The sequence below is a fragment of the Balaenoptera borealis genome, assembly GCF_965194805.1.
Source record: "Balaenoptera borealis genome assembly, chromosome: 3".
Taxonomy (NCBI): domain Eukaryota; kingdom Metazoa; phylum Chordata; class Mammalia; order Artiodactyla; family Balaenopteridae; genus Balaenoptera; species Balaenoptera borealis.
Window position 1 is genome coordinate 86,579,156 of NC_138866.1, and position 12,545 is coordinate 86,591,700.

Genomic DNA, 12,545 nt, shown 5'->3' on the forward strand with positions numbered 1-12,545 from the left:
AAAAGTAGAAGATGCCCCAGAGGAAGTGAAGCTGGCAAAAAACTTCACATTAAAGGAACTCTTGGAGCTATTTCATGACATTGATAGCACAAAGGGAAAAATGTTTGAAGCTGATCCAAATTTAGGAAGGAGTCTAACAAATTGCCAAAGCATGGAAAGCATGTGTGCCCAGTATGGTAAGTTACACGACAAGAAGAAGGCAAGCACTATTCGAACTACTCTGGATAAGTTTTTACAAAGAAATAAAACACTTAAATTCTTAATGTTTTAAATTACAGTACACTAATATTAGTTTGACCATGTTTTTAATTTCTCTATACATTTATAACCAACAGGAACAGTGTTTTAAAGGTTTTGACACACATTCATGTATCATAATTTTCCCACTGATTATTAAGACCACACTATACAGTCTCAGCCTGCATGGTCATTTTTTATAGTCTCACACTACTGTGCAAAGCAAAAGCCTCTGGTATTTAAGAATCATGAGGTGATTTTCTCATTATACTAAGTACTCGTCAGATACTCCTACAGTACTGGATCCAGTTGAGATATTACAACCGAAGACGGACATGAAGAACTTGAAGGAGAAGATGAAAGTAATAATAAGTAAGAGACTAAAAAAATAGGCTATAGTAAAATATGTAAGGAAACAGATTTCTGTCACTGAAAAGAAGGTTGAAGTGGTAATTTAACTATGGCGGATCTTCAGGGACTTTTATATAAGGGATACTGGCTAGTCATTATACCTCTCCACTAAAGAATGAACAAATAAAAACCAATTTTAACTGCAATATGACTGATTTGGGTTCAATGAAGAATGAACTTACAGTGAAAAAGGTACTATTATATATCAGAACATGTTCCAAAGGGAGCCGTGTAATTTTCTTTCTGGAAGGCCTAAAACATAGAATCAGTTCTTATCCACCTGGAATGGTTTCAGTTTTGAAGACAGGCAATGGAAGATGGTCTGTATGACCTTTCAAGGTCTCTGCCAGAGCTAAGATGCTATGATTTTTACCACTGTGGGACTTTATCTTACCCTAAGCTGTCAATTACTTCTGAGCACTGTACTTAAATTGTTCTTTGCTTTGTACATTCAGCTCTCTTTGTCCCACATCCTCTCCAGTTAAAGGGCGTTAGATTATGAAGCGGAACTCTGATGGGAAAGCAAAGCTGTAGAACAATCCTGTTTTCCACGAGGCTCTATGATGGGGACTGCAGTAGCTTTGATGTATGCAGCTCCCAGAGCATCAGTGCATCCATACAAATGAGCCCTGAGTGCCTGGGACAGGTCCTTGCTGCTGCCGCCACTGCTGCATTCTCTGCACTCAGACCAGCACTGCTTCAGAGCCCTGGCTTGGGTTTGAAGCATAGATATTCACAAAAACCTATTGCCAAACCAGGCTTATAAACACCCTCCCAGGACAAAACACTCACAGTAAGGACAAAAATGGACCTTTGGAGCTCTCTGACAATTCTTGAACTATAATCCAGACAATTGTTGCCGTAAGAAACACACAATCTCTTCACCTTTAAGTATGATCGGGGCGACCAAGTGAGGGAATACTTGATATTTTTAAACAGGACACTGAGCTGTTCTCCATTCTCCCATCCTCTGATCTCCATTTATGTATTAGCTCTGCTAAACTTGAGATCCACTCCAATATTCTTCAGGGGATGGCTTGATAATGAAATCTCTAATACACTATCATGTCCTAGCCCCCTACAGCCTTCTTCCAATTACTAGATTTCCAGGGAGAAAACATGTGATAGACAAAACCCAAACCCTGACTGCCCATAGCTCCCAACAAGATGAAATATGAGAGAGACAGAAGTTCATTAAACTATGAGTTACTTGAAGACAAGGTGTCTTTGATTAAAAAAAATACTACTGGGAGTAGAATATTTGTTTTCTGTTATAAATTTGGATTTAGAAGTAGAGACTACAAATATTCTCCACAAATGAGTGTCACATCAGAATTGAAACTGTTCTTTCAGCAGGCTTCTAATGGGAGGCTTTTCTCAGTTTTCCTTGCTTTTGTTTTGTTTTAATTTGATGTGTAGTTTCAGACTTGAGAATTGTCCCTGCAGCAGAAACAACCCAATTTTGGTTGGGCATACCTGAGAATGACCAATTGTCTATTTGAAGAGGAAGTTGTGAATTCTTAAAAGAAATAATTATAAAATTATAGTAAGATTAATTACTTAATTTTTCATTTAAATTTAATGTTGACATTAATATACACATGTCACCAAACACTTTTAGAGTTTAAAAGAGAGATGTTTCAGCCCGCTCCCTATCACACAGGTACAAACCTTGCTTCAACTTCTGATATAAGTATCTCTACTTACAAAGAATGGACAATACTGTTCAACCAATGTGTTCTTTCACAAGCTCACAGAAGATTCTACTAGGAGATGGGAGAACAGGACTCTCTGAAAATAACTATTATAAACTAAAATAAAACAGTAACTACTATTATCCAGCCTCTTTTTAGATGAAATTTGATTTTTTTTAAACTAAGAGAACAGAATGCAACAGTTTTAGAAATAAGAGAACTTCTCCTTTCAGAATATTTGTTGTATAGAGTTGCTCTAGATTTTTTAGTGCTGGCCAATAGAACTTAGTGTTAATGGAAATGTTCCACATCTGCACTATCTAAGCCACTTGAAATGTGGTTAATGCAACTGAGAAAGTGAATTTTTTGTCTAATTTAATTTTAATTTAAATACCCACAAGTGGTTAGATGCTAGTACAATGCAGATTTAGAACCCAGGTGCCCAAACCTAGCCCAGAGTGGAATCATCAAGGGAGCATATAAAATACCCATGCTTGCTGAACCCTATCTCCTATTGATTCTGACTTCATAGGTCTGAGTAGGGACCACTATTGTTCTTTTTTTTTTAAAGCTCACCAGGTGATTTTTACAACTTTTTTTTTTTTTACAGCAGTTTTAGATTCACAGCAAAATTAAGAGGAAGATACAGAGATTTCCCAAATACCTCCTGCTCCCCAACAAGCATAGACTCACCCATTATCAACAACCCCCAACAGATTAGTACACTGTTACAATTGATGAACTTACATTGATACATCATAATCACCCAAAATCCATAGTTTACATTAGGGTTAGCTGTTGGCATTATACATTCTATGGGTTTGTACAAATGTATAATGACAATGTGGGACTTCCCTAGTGGTCCAGTGGTTAAGACTCCGCGCTCCCAATGCAGGGGGCCCGGGTTCCATTCCTGGTCAGGGGACTAGATCCCGCATGCCGCAACTAAAGATCCTGCATGCTGCCGCAAAGATCCCCCATGCGGCAACAAAGATCCTGCGTGCCGCAACTAAGACCTAGCGTGGCCAAATAAATATTTTTAAAAATGTATAATGACATGTATCCATCATTATAGTATCATACAGAGTATTTTCACTGCCCTAAAAATCCTCTGTGCTCTGACTTTTCATCCCTCCATCCACCTAACCCCTGGCAACCACTGATCTTTTAACTGTCTTCGTAGTTTTGCCTTTTCCATAATGTCATATAGTTAGAATCATACAGTATGTAGACTCTTCAGATTGGCTTCTTTCACTTAGTAATATGCATTTAAGTTTCCTTCATGTCTTTTCATGCCTTGCTAGCTCATTTCTTTTCAGCACTGAAGAATATTCCATTGTCTGGTTGTACCACAGTTTATTTATCCACTCACTTCATGAAGGCTATCTTGGTTGCTTTTAAGTTTTGGCAATTATGAACAAAGCTGCTACAAATATCTGTGTGCAGGTTTCTGTGTGGACATAAGCTTTCAACTCCTTTGGGTAAAAACCAAGGAGCGCAAATGCTGGATTATGTGGTAAGGGTATGTTTCATTTTATAAGAAACCACCAAATTGTCTTCCAAAGTGGCTGTACCATTTTGCATTCCCACCAGCAATGAATGAGAGTTCCTGTTGCTCCACATCCTTACCAGCATTTGATGTTGTGGTATTTCATTGTTTTTATTTGCATTTCCTTGATGACATACAGTGTGGAGCATCTTTTCCCATGCTTATTTGCCATCTGTATATCTTCTTTGATGAGTTGTCTGTCAAGGTCTCTGGACCATTTTAGCAATAGAGTTGCTGTTTTCTTACTGTTGAGTTTTAAAAGTTCTTTGTATATTTTGGTATTTTATCAAATGTGTTTGATAAGTGTTTTGCAAATATTTTCTCCCAGTCTGTGGCTTATTTTCTCATTCTCTTGACATTGTCTTTCCTAGAGCAAAAGTCTTTCTTTTTAATAAAGTCCAACTTATTTTTTTCTTTCATGGATCATGCCTTTAATGTTGTATCTAAAAAGTCATCACCATTCCCAAGGTTATCTAAGTTTTTTTCTATGTTATCTTCCAGGAGTTTTATAGTTTTTTCATTTTACATTTAGGTCTATGATCCTTTTTGAGTTAATCATTGTGATGGGTGCAAGGTCTGTATCTACACACTTCTTTTTGCATGTGGCTCTCCAGGGTTCCAACCACATTGTTGAAAAGATCTTTGTTCCATTGCCTTGCCTTTGCTCCTTTGTCAAGGATCATTTTATACATTTTTTAAAAATTTATTTATTTATGGCTGTGTTGGGTCTTCGTTTCTGTGCGAGGGCTTTCTCTAGTTGCGGCAAGTGGGGGCCACTCTTCATCGCGGTGTGCGGGCCTCTCATTATTGCGGCCTCTCTTGTTGCGGAGCACAGGCTCCAGACGCGCAGGCTCAGTAATTGTGGCTCACGTGCCCAGTTGCTCCGCGGCATGTGGGATCTTCCCAGACCAGGGCTCGAACCCATGTCCCCTGCATTGGCAGGCAGATTCTCAACCACTGTGCCACCAGGGAAGCCCCAAGGATCATTTGACTACATTTACGTGAGTTTATTTCTATGTTCTCTGTTCTATCCCATTGATCAATTTGTCTATTCTTTCACCAATACCACACTCTCTTGATTATTGTAGCTTTATAGTAAGTCTTGCTGTGCCAGTCTTCCAACTTTGTTAACTTTGTTCTTCTTCAATACTGAGCTGGCTATTCTAGGCCTTTTGCCTCTCCATATAAACTGTAGAATCAGTTTGTCAACATCAACAAAATAACTTGCTGGGATTTTGATTGGGATTGCATTGAATCTATGGATTCAGTTGGAAAGAATGGACATCTTGACAATTTTGCGTCTTCTTAACAATGAATCATGGAATCTCTCTCCATTTATTTAGTTCTCCTTCTATTTTGTTCACCAGAGTTGTATAGTTTACCTCATATAGATCTTGTACATATTTTGTTAGATTTATACCTAAGTATTTCATTTTTGAGATACAAATGTAAATGGGATTGTTATTTTATTTCAAATTCCACTTGTTCATTGTTGATATATAGAACGATTGACTTTTGTATATTAACCTTATATCCTGAAACCTTGGTATATTCACTTACTAGTTCCAGAAATTTTTTCATCAATTTTTTTTCAGATTTTCTACATAGATGATGATACCATTTGTGAACAAAGACAGTTTTATTTCATCCTTTCGAATCCATACATCTTTTATTTCCTTTTCTTGTCCTTGCATTAGCCAGTACTTCTAGTACAATGTTGAGAGCAGTGATGGGTACAAACTTCCAGTTATAAGATGAATAAGTTCTGGGGATGTAGTGTACAGCAATGTGACTAAAGTTAACAAGACTGTACTGTATATTTGAAAGTTGCTAAGAGAATAGATTTTAAAAGTTTTCACAACACACAAAAAAAGGGTCACTATGTGAGGTGATGCACATATTAACTAACCTTACTGTGGCAATCATATTGCAGTATATATACATATCAAATCATTACATTGTACACCTTAAAATTACACAATGTTGTATATCAGTTATATCTCAATAAAGCTGGAAAATTGGTTTTCCTTATGTTCACTGCTCCCACAAAATAAAATACGAAAAAAAAAATTTAAAGGAAAAAGCCTACAAATAATAAATGCTGGAGAGGCTGTGGAGAAAAGAGAACCCTCCTACACTGTTGGTGGGAATGTAAACTGGTGCAGCCATTATGGAGAACAGTATGGAGGTTCCTTAGAAAACGAAAAATAGAGTTAACCATATCATCCAGCAATCCCACTTCTGCACATATATCTGGAGAAAACTATAGTTTGAAAAGATACATGCACCCCAATGTTCATAGCAACACTATTTACAATAGCCAAGACAGAGAAGCAACCTAAATGCCCACTGACAGATGAATGGATAAAGAAGATGTGGTATATATATACAATGAAATATTACTCAGCCATAAAAAAGAATGAAATAATGCCACTTGCAGCAACATAGATGGACCTAGAGATTATCATACTAAGTGAAGTCAGACAGAGAAAGACAAATATATGTATATGTATAAGATTCCACTTACATGTGGAATCTAAAAAAAATGATACAAATGAATTTATTTAAAAAACAGAAATAGACTCATAGACATAGAAAACAAACTTATGGTTACCAAAGGGGATAGCAGGGGCAGGGGGGAAAGATAAATTAGGAGTTTGGGATTAAGATATATACACTACTATATATAAAATAGGTAAACAACAAGGAATTACTGTATAGCAGAGTGAACTATACTCAATATCTTATAATAACCTATAATGGAAAAGAATCTGAAAAGTATATATATATATATATATATATATCTATATATATCTATATATATCTATATATATCTGGATCACTTTGCTGTACACTTGAAACTAACACAACATTGTAAATGAATTATACTTCAATTAAAAGAAAAAAGAAAAAAGAGAAAAGAAAAGGAATAGTGAGAGGGGATATCCTTCCCTTTACCCTAATCTTAGTAGGAAAGTAGAAATCTTAGTTTCTCACCATTAAGCATGACACTAGCTGAAGGTTTTTAGTAGATAGTCTCAATAAGTTGAAAAAGTTCCCCTCTATCCCGAATTTACTGAGAGATTTTATGATAAATGAGTGTTGGATTTTGTCAAGTGCTTTTTTTGGATGTATTTATAGGATCACGTGATTTTTCTTTTTTAGCCTGTTGATCTGAAGGATTAATTGATTTTTGAGTGTTGAAACAGCCTTCCAAACCTGGGATAAATCCCACTTGATCATAACATATAATTCTTGTTGTACATTGTTGGATTCAATTTGCTAATATTTTGTTGAGGGTTTCTACATCTATGTTCAAGAAAGATACTGGTCTGTAGTTTTCTTTTCTTGTAACGTCTTTCTCTGGTTTTGGTATCATGGTAATGCTGGCCCATAGAATGACTTAGGTAGTATTTCCTCTGCTTCTATCCTCTGAAAGAGATTGTAGAAAATTGGTATAATTTCTTCCTTAAATGTTTGGTAGAGCTCATCTGAGCCTGGTGCTTTCTGTTTTGGAAGGTTATTATTCATTTATTTAATTTCTTTAATAGATGTAGGCTATTCAGATTGTCTATTTCTTCTTGTGAGAGTTTAGGCTAATCATGTCTTTCAAGGAATTGGTCCATTTCATCTAGGATATGAAATTTGTGGGCATAGAGTTTTTCACAGTATTCCTTTATTATCCTTTTAATGTCCATAAAAGGATTTGGTTTTGCTGATTTTCTCTATTGACTTCTTGTTTTCAATCTCACTGATTTCCATTCTAATTTTTATTATTTCTTTTCTTCTCTTTACTTTGAACTTAACTTGTTTTTCTTATTCTAGTTTCCTAAGGTGGAAACTTAGACTACTGATTTTAGATCATTCCTCTTATCTAATAAGTACATGCAATGTTAAAAATTTCCCTCTAAGCACTGCTTTCATTATATGCCACAAATTTTGATAAGCTGTGTTTCATTTTTCTTTAGTTCAAAATGTTTTTAAACTTCTCTTGAGATTTCTTCTTTGACCCATGTGTTATTTAGAAGTGTGTCATTTAATTTCCATATGTTATCAGAGATTTATCTTTCTGTTATTGATTTCTAGTTTAATTCCATGGTGTTCTGAGAGCAGACACTGTATGATTTCTGCTCTTTTAAGGTGTGTTTTATGGCCCAGAATGTGGTCTATCTTGTTTTTTTTTTTTTTAGAATTTTTTTTTTTAATATTTTTTTAAATTAATTAATTATTTATTTATTTATTTTTGGCTGTGTTGGGTCTTCGTTTCTGTGCGAGGGCTTTCTCAAGTTGTGGCAAGTGGGGGCCACTCTTCATCGCGGTGCGCGGGCCTCTCACTGTCGTGGCCTCTCTTGTTGAGGAGCACAAGCTCCAGACGCGCGGGCTCAGTAGTTGTGGCTCACGGGCCTAGTTGCTCCGTGGCATGTGGGATCTTCCCAGACCAGGGCTCGAACCCGTGTCCCCTGCATTAGCAGGCAGATTCTCAACCACTGCGCCACCAGGGAAGCCCTGGTCTATCTTGTTGAATGTTCCATGTGAGCTTGAGAATAATGTGTACTCTGTTTTTGATGGGTGAAGTAGTATATAGATATCCATTCTATATAGTTGATTGATGGTGTTGTTGAGTTCAACTATGTCCTTACTGATTTTCTGCCTGTTGGATCTCTCCATTTCTGATAAAAGGGTGCTGAAATTTCTAACCATAATAATGGAGTTTCTCCTTGCACTTCTATTAGTTTTTGCCTTACATAGTTTGGCACTCTGTTGTTAGGTCATACAGATTAATGACTGTCATATCTTTTTGAAAAATTGACTCCTTTATCATTATGTAATGCCCTTCTTTATCCCTGATAACTTTCTTGGAAATCTGCTCTGTGTGCCCTGAAGTTAATATAGCCACTCCTGCTTTCTTTTGATTCGAGTTAGCACGGTATATTTTTCTCCATCCATTTACTTTTAGTCTATATGTGTCTTTATATTTAAAGTGGGTTTGTTGTAGACAACATATATTTGGGTGTTGTTTTATGATCCACTCTGACAATCCCTGTTTTTGAATAGGTGCATTTAGACCACTGATGTTCAAAGTGATTATTGATATAGTTGGATTAGTATCTACCATATTTGTTACTGTTTTTTACTTGCCTTTGTTCTTTGTTCGTATTTTTATTTCCACTCTTTTTCTGACTTTTGCGGTTTTAATTGAACATTTCATATGATTCTATTTTCTCTCCTTTCTTAGGATATCAGTTATACTCGACTTCTACTTTTCTTAGTGGTTACCTTAGAGTTTGCAATATACAGTTTTCCCTTGAACAACATGGGGGTTAAGGGCACTGACCCTCTGCACAGTTGAAAATCCACATATAACATACAGTCAGCTCTCTGTATACACGGTTCCTCCATATCTGCATTTCCTCTGAATCCACACTTTTGCATCTGGGGATTCAACAAACTGTGGATCATGTAGTACTGTAGTATTTACTATTGAAAAAAATCTGCGTATAAGTGGAGTCATGCAGTTCAAATCCATGTTGTTCAAGGGTCAGTTGTAGGACTTCCCTGGTGGCGCAGTGGTTAAGAATCCACCTGCTAATGCAGGGGACACAGGTTCGAGCCCTGGTCCGGGAAGATCCCACATGCTGTGGAGCAACTAAGCCCGTGTGCCACAGCTACTGAGCCTGTGCTCTAGAGCCCGTGCTCCGCAACAAGAGAAACCACCGCAGTGAGAAGCCCGTGCACTGCAATGAAGAGTAGCCCCCACTCGATGCAACTAGAGAAAGCCGCACACAGCTACAAAGACCCAACACAACCAAAAATAAATAAATAAATAAAAGGGTCAATTGTACCACGTGCAGTATCTTAAAAATAATCCTAATTCCTCCCTCTTGTCTTTTATATCATTGCTGTCATTCATTTCACTTATATATATAAGTATACACAATCAAACACTGTGATCTGTTAGATCAATTAAGAAAAGTTTTTATTGTTACCTTCACTTATTCCTTCTTTGATGGTCTTCCTTTCTTTATGTAGATCCAAATTTCTGACCCATATCATTTTCCTTTTCTCTAAAGAACTTTTAACATTTCTCATAATGCAGGTCTACTGGCAACAAATTCCCTTAATTTTTGTTTGTCTGAGAAAGTCTTTATTTCTCCTACACTTTTGAAGGAAATTTCAGAGCATACAGAATTCTAGCTTGGCGGGTTTTTTTTTTTTTTTCCTGTCAACACTTAAATATTTCATTCCACTCCTTGTTCTCATGATTTCTGAGAAGTTTATGTAATTCTTTGTTCCTCTATAGGTAAGGCTATTTTCTCTCTGCCTTCTTTCAGGATTGTTTCTTTACCTTTGATTTTTCTGTAATTTGAAAATCATATGCTTAAGTGTAGTTTTTTTGGCATTTATCCTGCTTGGTGTTCTCTGAGCTTCCTGGGTCTATGTCTTGGTGTCTGACATTAATTTGGGAGAAATTTTCAGTCATTATCAATTCAAATATTTCTTCTATTCCTTTCTTCTCCTTTGGCATTACCATTATATATGTTACAACTTGTGTAGTTGTCCCACAGTCCTTGGATATACAGTTTTTTTTTTCTCAGTCTTTTTTCTCTTTGCTTTTCAGTTTTGGAGGTTTCTATTGAGAAATTCTCAAGCTTATGGCTCCTTAGCCATGTCTAGTCTGCTAATAAACCCTTCAAAGGCATTCTTTATTTCTGTTATAGTGGTTTTTATCTGTAGCATTTCTTTTTGGTTCTTTCTTAGGATTCCTATCTCTCTGCTTTCATTGCCCATCTGTTCTTGCCTGGTGTCCACTTTATCCATTAGAGCCCTTAGCATAATAATCAGGTGTTTTAAATTCCCAGTATGATCATTCCAACATCCCTACTATGTCTCGTTCTGAAGCTTGCCCTATCTCTTAAAACTGTGCTTTTTGTCTTTTAGAATGTCTTGTAATTTTTTCTTGATGGCTGGACATAATGTACTGGGTACAGGGAACTGCTGTAAATAAGCCTTTAATAATGTGATGGTAAGGTGTATGGAGGGGGAAGCATACTAAAGTCCTATGATTAGGTGATTATGTCTCAGTCTTTTTGTGAACTTGTGCCTCTGGACTGTGAACTTCAGAAGTATTTCTTAGTTTTGTCCCCCACTCCCCCGCACCTTTAGGTGGAATAGGATAGCTAGAGTGGGCTAGAGTTGGGTATTTCCTTTCCCTAGGTCAGTTAGGCTCTGAAATTATCTGAGTACGTTAGGCTCTAGTTAACTAGTTTCTCCTAAGGGCCAGCCTTATTACGAAGAAGAGAGTGCTCTGGTGTATTTTAAAATAGTCCCTCTCCTCACCTCCACTCCCACCCCTCAGTCCCCTCTGCAGGAAACATGAGGGAATTTTTCTCTGACATTTATTGTGTGAACCTGGAGGAGCTCCTGGTGGCAAATCTCACAAAATTGTGGGAGACCTTCTCTGTAATGGGTCCCCTGGAGTTTTCAACTCTCTCAGTTGTCCATACTGAGCCTCTAGCAATTTGTCAATTATAGTTCAGGTTTTTCTACCAGGACACTGGTTCCCTTGACAGTTTCTGCTCTGGTAAGCTGCGACTCCCTGTATTCACCTCTCTCTCCAGTCTTGGGAGGCAGTAGTCTGCGCTGTATTCTCTCCTCTCTTTTGGATCCAAGAAGAGTTGTTGAATATTCAGTTTTTTACTTTTAGGACAGGATGGTGACTTCCAGGCTCCTTACATGTAGAACGGGATACTAGAAGTCTCTCCTGGTGATCTTACTGTGTGGCCAGAGTTTGAGGACCATTGTTGTAGAATTTTGCTACTCAAAGTGTTCTGTATCACCTGATAGCTTATTAAAAATGCAGAAGCTCAGGCTCTACCCTGGATCTACTGAAATCAGAAACTGCCATTCAACAAGATCCCCAGATGACTCACTTGCACATCAAAGCTTGAGAATCACTGCTCTTGAACAGTATTTTCAACCTTGGCTACACATTAGAATTATGTACAGAGCTTTTAAAAAAATAATACATACATCAGTATTTTACAGCATCTTTGCTCTATATCTCTAAAACCAGGCATCATTGTTGTCCTGTTCTCTGCCCACTCCTCTCCCCAAACCATACACAAACAGTACTCTTGACATTTCTCAAGAAAACATATTTCTGGTTCTAGGAAAGCAGAATGGATCACACTTAATAGAAATTCCTCATTCTGCAGTAAGGCTGTAAAGGATATACTCCTACCAATGCATTCTCTTGTAGTTCATCACATCCCCTTCAGGGTGCCTACTGGCAACAACCTAGGATGCCAGAACTGCCGATGAAACCTAGTCTTTCTCCACACAAGAAATTGTCTCTTTGCCTATTGTCTTCCTTCCCCCGAGTTTTCTTGATGTAGCTCTATCACCAAAGTGAGCGACTATATTCCTTGGGCTTGTTTTCCAGTGATAAGACTTTATGATAGTGTAGTCTAACAATGATAGGTTTTCTCCCTATAATTTACAGGCTACTTGCCAATGATGACAAGAAAATATCTCCACTCTTTCAGAAAAACCAGGATGGTCATACACAACACAAGCAACAATCATTTCAGCCCAAATGACTTCTATTATTTCTGAACAACAACAACAACAAAAGACACATTTCTCAAGATTCA

General features: G+C 37.1%; 1 protein-coding gene and 1 long non-coding RNA gene across 6 annotated transcripts in view; one reads left to right on the forward strand and one right to left on the reverse strand.

Annotated features, from left to right (window-relative positions):
* The window catches only part of FRMD5 (FERM domain containing 5), a 410,262-nt gene that overhangs the window by 117,724 nt on the left and 279,993 nt on the right, over positions 1–12,545 (reverse strand). The window lies entirely within an intron of this gene.
* LOC309627180 overlaps positions 8,077–12,545 on the forward strand; it is a 249,927-nt gene continuing 245,458 nt past the window's right edge. The window contains exon 1 of the long non-coding RNA XR_014243572.1: positions 8,077–8,400. This is a non-coding gene — a long non-coding RNA (uncharacterized lncRNA). The remainder of the gene's footprint in view (positions 8,401–12,545) is intronic.